This window comes from Gavialis gangeticus, unplaced genomic scaffold (genome assembly GCF_001723915.1).
Source record: "Gavialis gangeticus isolate Ggan-Ray unplaced genomic scaffold, GavGan_comp1, whole genome shotgun sequence".
NCBI classification, from domain to species: domain Eukaryota; kingdom Metazoa; phylum Chordata; order Crocodylia; family Gavialidae; genus Gavialis; species Gavialis gangeticus.
The window spans coordinates 8349370-8358714 of NW_017729018.1; positions in this window are offsets into that span (position 1 = coordinate 8349370).

Here is a 9345-nt window from a genome sequence, read left to right on the forward strand (position 1 = left end):
AAAACCAATTTCTCCCAGATCTAGTACAAACCCAAGGCAGGAGCCCCTGGGGTATATCGTAAGCATTAGTTACTCAATTAAAAATGGGTTTGAGGGGATCTGGTTTCCAGGTTTGAGGCAAGGGAGAAAGCTAACCGGATCTTTCTGACGGCAGCTGGCAGTGCTGTGGATTTACGAGCTGGAGTTTGCAAGGGGTCTTTCTGCCAGAGCATGCTATTTACCTAGAGGGAGATTAATGAGAAAGCTTACATCTCACGTCACAGGGCTCAGATCTGACATGGCTACCCAGCACGGCTCCTTGCAGCTGAAGCAGGAGTGGATCAGGAAGGGACGCTGCGGGGAGACAGAGCCATTCAGTGATGACCCAGTGGGAGACACACATTTTGAGTTTGCATGTCAGACAGGATGGTTGGGGGGGCGAGGGTTATAGCTGGGACTTAGCACGCTTGGCTTCTCTTCTCATCTACAGGCTCCCGGTACCTAGGACCCTGGCTCTATATCTATAAAATGGAGCTAATATTTGCTTTCTGGGATTGTGAGAGGACAATCCATGGGGTGATCACATACTGTGGTGACAGCTAAAGCACCCTAAAGAGCCAGGCTGGGTTTGTAAAATACACCACATCGCCACCAGGCACAAAGTAATGCAAAAATCAATGTGCCACCTTTCTGGATAAACCAAGAACTTTCCAACCAATGGCTTCCTTGCAAAAAGCGTCTTTTGTGTGCCCTTTCTACCCCTTACTCTTGCATCCGGGCAGCCCAGCTGCCTGGCTGGTTCAGACCACCCAAAGGTATCTGTAGGGCAACAATTGCCAACGTTAGTGGACTTACTCAAGGTTTTTATTCGGTAATTGGAAATAGAGTCCGCTCTGCTGCCTTTTTTTTTTTTTTTGTCTTCCTTATCCCTATGAAATTCTTCTCAGTAATGTGAACATGCATCTGCCATGTTATAGCACATGAATGGCTTCCGGAAATGGCTGTGGAGAGGGGCATGGGGCCATTTTTACACATCATGCAAGGATGCAGAGGAGGCACGTGGTCCCACAGCCATGGCATGAGCTCAAAGGAAACCAAGCCTTGCATAGGTCTGAAAGGAACTGCTCTACAAGGAGGCCAACCTGCTCTCTGCAAGGATGATGGAGGGCAACCTAGCTCCATTGCTCCCCATAGTCCTCGCTGCCCCTGAACCTCCTGCAGGCATGTACCCCAGTGTAGAGAAGGTGGAAAACACTGACAGGAGAGCAAGCTATAGTTATGTTGCATATAGCAAAGGGCATTAGAAAACCAAAACCCCTTCCTCATCTCTCTGCTTTTAGCACAGGCCTCCAATCACACATCGTCCACTAGCAGCAAAGACTCTTCTGCTCTGGAAACCTTGCCTTTGGAGAGAGACAGGAGAATCACAGAAAATGAGGGCTGGAAGGGACCTCAGGAGGTCACATCTAGTCCAACCCCGTGCTCAAAGCAGGACCAGCCCCACCTACATCATCCCAGACAAGGCTTTGTCTAGACAAGTCTTAAAAATCTCCAAGGATGGAAAGTCCACAACCTCTCTGGGTAACCTGTTCCTGTGCTTTACTACCCTCCTTGTAGAAGAACTATTTCCATCCCCTTTACTCTCCGTCCTGGGACAGGTTTGGTCCATAGCACTGTAAAGCCTAAAGAGCATACACGCTAGGTTAGGCCTGATGAGAGATTTGGACCTTCCTCTATGCATCAGAGACTGAAACCAGCCTGGATAGATGTCACCATCCTGCTCCAGTATTGTGTCAGCTTTCCTAGCATAAATGCTGATGCAAGGTGCTGGGCTGAAGACTTGGGTCCCTTCTCTTTAAGTGAATTTGGATGCTTCTACCTGGAGAAAGAAATGCTTCTAATCAACAGAAGAGTTGGATTTTCCCTTTGAGACAGCGCAATTGTTTCCTTTTGTTTTTACAGGAAGTTATTGCTAACGGTCTTTTCTCCAGAAATGATCAACCCAAACCTACATCCCAAACTAATAAATGTTCCTTTTATTACTCATGCAAATCCATAAAACATCCCTGCAATCTGATTCCTCTGAATTTATGACTCTTCCTGTGCTATTAATTCATCCCAGGTCGTTTTTTTTTTTTTGTTCCCCATGTAGAGTAATTCACCAATACCTCACTTTGCGTGTATTTTACGGTCATTATTGTGATCACTCAAATCTGGAAATGCCTGTGTGAAGTTATTACAATAGCTTTAATATACTACAGACTCCCTTCCAGTGACTCAAGAGCAGGGAATAATATAACATTGTCAGAGGTTGAATGGACCAATTCTCTGAGGACACTTGATGATCAATCAAAGGAATAATCAAGAGTCCTGTAGCTCATAAATGTCTCTGTGAATTGAGTCAACAGGAAGGAGTTTCTTGGGTGTGAGTTTTAATTTGTTGCGTTTTGGCAGTGCCAGGATTCCCATGTTGTTGGGCAGTGAGGTGAACTGTTACTGGATCCGAGGAACTGGTGTGTGACCAGGAGCAAACTTCAAAGCTGAGAATGGACAATCAGGAAAAGCAAAAGGAAGAGCAGGTGATTAGGAGGTATTCAGAAGAGGTGAGGGTCCATCCAAGAACACTACATTGACGCTCATGCCAGTTTGAACTAGCCGCCTTCGTGATGTGCTCAAAGCAAATGCCAGAGGGGGTCAGGATCATCGTTTCCATTCTAGAGCTGGGGAAACTGAGGCACAGAGAAAGGAAGAGACCTGCCTGAGGTCACCCTGCAGATCAGAAGCAGTCAGAAATAGAGCCCAGGTCCTCCTCCTCCAGAGTCCAGTTCAGTAAAAGATCCCCCTCCAGAACAGCTCTGTTGCATGTCTGACCTGCCGCTGAAGTCGAAGTAACCAAAGGCTTAAAGTTAAGCATGTGCTTAAGTACTTTCCCCAGACTTCATCTGAAGGAGCTGCTGGGTGCTGAGTCCTACACAGGACCTGGCCATTTCACCAAAGTGCTTTCCAAATTCTGCCCAGGGGGGACCCCGTTCCACTCTGAGCACCCCTGCTAACCTACTGCGAGATCCCAGGCAAGCCCCTTGACTGCTCCAAGTAAAATGCATCCATTTCTGGGGGTGGCAGGGAAATGGCTGATTAACACTGCAGAGCCCCCAGACCTGATGCTTGAGGACAGGAAATGAAGCACCGGTAATCAAGTAGAAGACACAGGAGCAACCTGGTGGGCAAGCTCAGCGAGTGCCCTTGTCTAATTACTGTCTTCTGTGGGAAGTCTTGCTTAGCACAAACTTTTTTATCCCTTCAAATGCCTTTCAGTTTATTTCTTCCCACCTTTGATTCCAGCTGTCAAGGCAAACGTGCTCATGGATGGGACTGTATCTCGTGCCTGCATTTTCCAAACACCGTCATATCATTTTTCAAAGGAAGAAGGCCAGAAACTGTAGTCATTGCAGTGTTCCCAAATGGAAATGATAATGGAAATGGTCATAAATAACCATCCAGAGCAAGAAGGGGCCTTCCATGGGTGGATCTCAAGACCACAGCTTTGCACAAGCTAGTGGACTTGGCCCCATGGTCTTCCCACCCCCCCACCTTGTGAAGCAGATCATTATTGCTCACATAGATTACAACTGGGGAAACCAAGGCACAATGGATGTAAAGCCAAAGTCAATGGGAGCTGCAAGCACTCGGTACCTCTGAAAATAAAGGAATGAACGAAGGAGCCTAAAGTCTGTGGTCTCATGTGACCTTTGCAAGACCACACAGGGAATCTACAATGGAGCCAGGACTGGCACCCAGGAGCCCTCACTCCCAGCCTCCTCCTCCTCCTCCTCACCATGCTGCTTCACAGGAGAGCAGTCACTTTTTCTTGTAAAGACTTTCCAAATTAATAGCCTTCACATCTCCAAGGTGTCTTACAACCCCAGAGGTGCAAATATTTATCCATACTTGGAATTGCCCAGTGACATCTGACTAAGTGTTCCCAGCCCCTTGAAGAAGGTTGTTGTTTTAAGACCTGGACTGGAGACACCTGGCTGGAATTAATCAGCAGATGCAAACGCTGAGGCTGACTGAAGCCCTGATTAACCCTTTGCATGTGGGCAACAAGGTCGCTCAACGGTTCATGGAGGCACCTTCTCAAAAGGTTTGTTCCATCAGGGCTGGGACCGTGGGTTTTAATGGTAAATAGGAAAAAGCAACTGCAATCGGCCATAATGGCCCCGAATCAAGAAAGCCTTCATGCAGGTCCTGACTTGGATGCAATGGGAGTTAAGCACCTGATTGTTATGTAGTTTAATCTTAACCTGATTAGAAGAATTGGCACTGGTGGGAAATAGCCAAGAAGCAGGGCTGATGGCACCCCTCTGAGAAGGGGTTTGGGCTTCAGGTACTTCTTGCATAGAGAACTGATTGGACCACAAATGATCAGAGATAGCCCCTGAATAGCGATCACTGCATAGGAAGGGGCCGCTTCTGGTTTCAATGGATGGCGCCTTCCAGGCCTTTCCTCTATTGCCCCTTCTCTAGAAGGATGAGAGAATCCAAAATGCAGGCACCTGCCTAGACCTTAAACCCCACATCTTCTCCCAGCCAGTACCCCGGTGCCCTAAGTCTCCTCAAAGAAAGCGTTAAGGAACGTTACCCACACGCAGCATCACCAGCTCAGCCTGTTGAATAGATCATTATCACCATTCATCTCGCAGGCACATTTTAACTATTACCCCTCACTGATGAAGAATGAAAGCAGCTGCAAACCTTCCAGGGCCCCCTCTAATGCTCTACTACTTACCTCCTAAAAGACAAACACCTCCACAAGTAGCTCAGGCTATTCGAGAGGCTGCAGAGTCATGCATGGATGGGGTTTTTCACAGATGGTTGAAGGTAGGGGGAACAGGTCACCTCTCCAGGAAGGTCTTGCTGATCAAGTGTGGAGAGCCAGGCACCGCCTCTCACAAACACCAGATGAGAAGGAGTGGACAGGACTCCTTCCAGAGCCTGCATGCCTACAGGGGCCAGAAGTGACCGCTGGTGAGCCCCTCTTCCCCCTTTCCTTCCTCCCCTAGGGCTGAGCACAGCCCCGCTACGGCCAGGACCCGAGAGACCACAGCTGACGCCTCTGTCCTTAACCCAGACCTACTCCCAGTTGGCTTAAACTAAACCCATAAGAACCCCTCTTAAATCAAAATAAGCTGGGACCCTGGAGTTTGCACCGGTGCAACTGGTTTGGTTGAAATCCAAGACAGGAGAGAAAGGACCGGCGCTCTCTGCCTCTAACCTGCTGCATCCTTCTGGTACTGTGTGCTTCTCAGCCACCTTCACCATGGTGCTGGGCTACAAAACAAAACCCTACTTCTATTTTCAAGGACAGGAGAAAAGCTTCAGTGCAGTTTTTGGATCCTTGACTGTAGATCTTAGCCCACTGCCAGCTATAAAAACACAACGGTCTTGAATAACATTGGTTTTCGTGGTCCATTTGCCTGTTTGTTTCAATTTCCCCTTCTGCCCTACTCAACTTACTGGCCACTTGAAATCTGCTTTCACAGCCTTGCAGGCAGCGCGGCGATCTTGGGGAACAACACTCCCACGAACTGAGACCAAGACAGAATTAGGGCTGGGAGGAAAGGAAGGGTACTTGATGAAGAGGTAAAAGGATGGAGCTGGGGGAAGTGGTAGAGGGCAGCATATAGGGGAAGGACGGGGTGGAGATCTGGAAGGGGTGGGGGGAAGGATGGGAAGAAAGGGTGGAGAGGAGATGCAGTGAGGGGATGGAGTTGCCAAAACACAAGAAGACAGGTACTAAGGATAAGCGCTGGAGACCGGTCCACTCCACCCCGGATGGGGTCTTGCATGGTGTTTGGGCCTGAGCCTGTCCACTGCTTTGGTGACAATGTCTCTTCCTGCACCAGTGCCCATGGAGCTGTGTCCATCCAGTCCCTCGCCTTCCTCCCAAGGCCAGACACACTCGCCCCAACCTCAGCCCAAAGGAGAAGACCCATGGATGGACGCCGTGGTAGCTGCGGTAACAGGGGTGTCGTCTCCCCTCTGCAGCCTGGGCCTGGGAGATTAACAAGGACATCGAGGAGGGAGGCTAGTGGTAGAGCTAGCAAACACCGACCCAACCAGGACCCCTGATGCTTTGCAGCCACCTCGGCCCTGAGCGATCTGCAAATCTCTCAGTCCAGCCCAGCAGAAGCCGGGAGGGAAATCCCATGCTGGACACCACTCTTTGCATGTTGGACTGAGGGGCCAACACAGCTTTGTCCCGCTCCCCGCATATTTTCATACTCAGGGAAAATAAACAGGCAATCAGAAGAGCAGGAGGGTTTGCTGCTAATTACCAAATGGGAAGGCGTGGCGGAGGTTTTCTCCCTTGTTTATGAGAAATCAACAGCCACGTGGCTCAGGTTGGGCCGTGCAAAGCCCCAGGGACGTGAACTATTTAGCTTGGCATAAACAGAGCCCGGGGCAGGACCCTAATCTCTCCCAGATGCCTTCACTCCCTGGCCATGTACTGATCTGAAGGATCCCAAGCTTACCAGGAGACACTCCTCCCCTGACCTATCCCCCTGCCAGAAGGGCGGTCCTCGCTTGTACAACAGCTCGGGAGAAGGGCAGAACCTCCCCCACCCCTACAGTGGGCATCCCCAGTGCCCCACAGCCTCCTACCCTCATATCTAGCAGTGCAACGCAAGTGGAAACCCTTGCCCAATGGATCTGGCAGCACTTAAACCCTACTTACATTGGAGTAAATGATGGCACAAAAACAAAGGGCTGTGGTGGATCGGGGCCCAGGGCATGAGAGGTGTGGGAGGCTGGAGCTTGGGGTGCAGAGCACCGTCGAATCTGGGCCCAGGCAACAGGACCGGGGCAATGAGGGGCCTGGGTTGCACAGCGGTGGGCAGGGATGGGGTAGGGAAAGGGTCAGGGCCTGGGTGTAGGGCAGTAGCAGGTGGCTCTCGGTGTTTCATGAGCACAGAAGGGAGTCTGTGGATGAAAAATAGGCCTTTAGCCTAATGGCTGACTTACCCAACCCTTACCACCCCCCACACACACATGTTCTAGATAGACATAAATGAACAAACATTCATCTGTAACCGTGTGACACGTGTTTACACAGCACTAATGAGCGCCTCCATCCGGGAGACCGGGAGCTCCCAGAGGGCATCTCATCTGGAAGCAGGGAAAGGGATGAGACAGGGACGCACTTGCGCTGAGTACCATTGGTTGGGCTCTGCTCTAATCCTGCACCCGTTGAGGGAGCTGCCCCTGGCCAACAGCGGGAGCAGGAGCAGAGCCTGAAGTTGAACGTAGAGATGTCTGGAAGCCCAGGATTCATGGAGACACTTGGTGGCCCCTTCTGCTGTGGGAGAATTTAGCAGCCTTACCGGGACTATGACCAGGAAGGTCTAAACCTGGGCATTTCTGCAAGCCACCTAAGCCCATTTGGATATGCAGTCCTAACTGGAGCTGTAGTGTGGATCTTTCCCAGAGCCAGAGGTTAAAGGGGGCTCTCCGGGAGGAAGAAATAAAGGTCCTGGAGACCAGTCTGTTCTTTCCTAATACCTTCTTCCAGTGCTTCTTAAGGGACAGAGGTAGGGGAGCTCCATCAGATGCTCACACAAGGGCACTGAGTCACAGGCCTGGCTTTCAAGATCCCTTGGGAAGGGCTTCCTGGGTATACATTGCTGTCTTAGGACCATCTCCAGCCCAAGGGATTCACTTGGATGATGCAAAGGAGTCCCTGACAAGGACCGGTCCCATTTTCTAGGTGACTCATCCTAACGGTTATTTGGAAGATGCAAGCAAATAAGATATTAGAAGCAGCCTTTTCCTTGGGTCTCTTGTTTATGCTACAATATACATATCTGGTGTGGCTTTCTCCAACTTTCCACTCGGCCTTCCCAAGAAGTCATTAAGTGGGAGGTTTCTGGGAATAGCCAGGGAGCTCTTGGGCCCAGACAAGGGGAGGGTCAGGCATCCTTTTGGAGACTGAGAAACCATCTGGTATGCACGGGGGGGGGTCCAAGCGGTGGTGTGCCCCTGCCTCAGATCGCTCCCTCCTACCACACAGATCCCACACGGTTCCAGTGCATCTGTCTCTCTAAGCCTCTGTGGAAAGGTTTCTAATATCCATGTGAAGTGATGGGGCCATCAGAAAATGGCCATGCATTCCTCTGCCTACGCTTGGCTTGTTCCTCAGGACCGCAACAACACAGCAGCCTCCATGGACTAGACTTGTAGTTGCCGCCATCCCTTGCAGACCTGGCCTTCCCTCAGTGCTGCCGTTTTCTGGGCTACCAGCAGTGGCCAGTCTGCTCGGGAAAGCCCCCTTTATACTACCACTGCCCCGTTGTCCTGACCTCCCCCCGTGGCAGCTTCAGTCAGGTCCTGGCATAACCCCCCAGCACGTGCGTCTCTGCCAATTCAAAGAAGAAGTGAGCTGTTAGCTGGGGGGATTAACTCAAGCTGCAGCCATTGGTATGGTTAGCGCTACACGTCCCCCGTTCAGAGTCCCCTGGGTTATCCAGGATGGCAGTCACTGCACAGGCAAGAGGAGAGATGGAAAGAAGTGGGAGGCATTTGAAAGGAAGGGAATTGGGCCGGGAGGTGCAGATGTTGACAGGGTGGATGTCTCAGAGGAGCCAGTGGATTCAGGCACTTGGCTCAGACTGACTTGCCAGGGCATCCAGGAATGAACTCCCTTCAGCTCCTTTGACAATCCCAGCTTGGAGTAGATGGCAGGACACGGAGCACAACAGTGCAGATATCTGCTGTGTGCCAAAGCTCACACCCAATAACATCTGTACCTGGCAAAGATAAAAGGCGCCTTGAAAATCCCAGCTTTCATTAACAAATAAGGGGACCTGCCTCCTCCTAGCTTGGACATCCCGAGCCCTCAGGAAGAAGGAACCAGGGCACTTGGGATGGCAGCTCCTGTAGGGAAGCCCCTTGTAGGAACTGCACTGAAACCCACTCATTCATTTTGCATTGGTGCCCAAAGAGGCTTTGGCTGGTAATGACTTTCTACCCCCAGGCCTGGAAACCAAAGCAGTGTGATCCAGAAACCTCAACCCGCTCAAAGGCAAAGAAACCTCCCACGAAGAACTGGAAGGCGCTGCCTGGGGAAGGGTGTAGGGGTTTCCACATGTTTATTCTGCGATTGCTAGAGCTGCCAAGATCACGCTGGGGTCCCGCAGTCAGGAATATGCTAAGAACGTGCCCCTTGGCCCCACCCCAGTTTGTTTATTGGCACCGAAAGTCATAACACAGGAGGCCTGCACAAATTACAGGCTTGACCGTGCCAGCATCCAACTCCCCACAAGCCCCTCATTAGTCAGAGCCAGAAACTGTTTGCTTGTAGTGCAA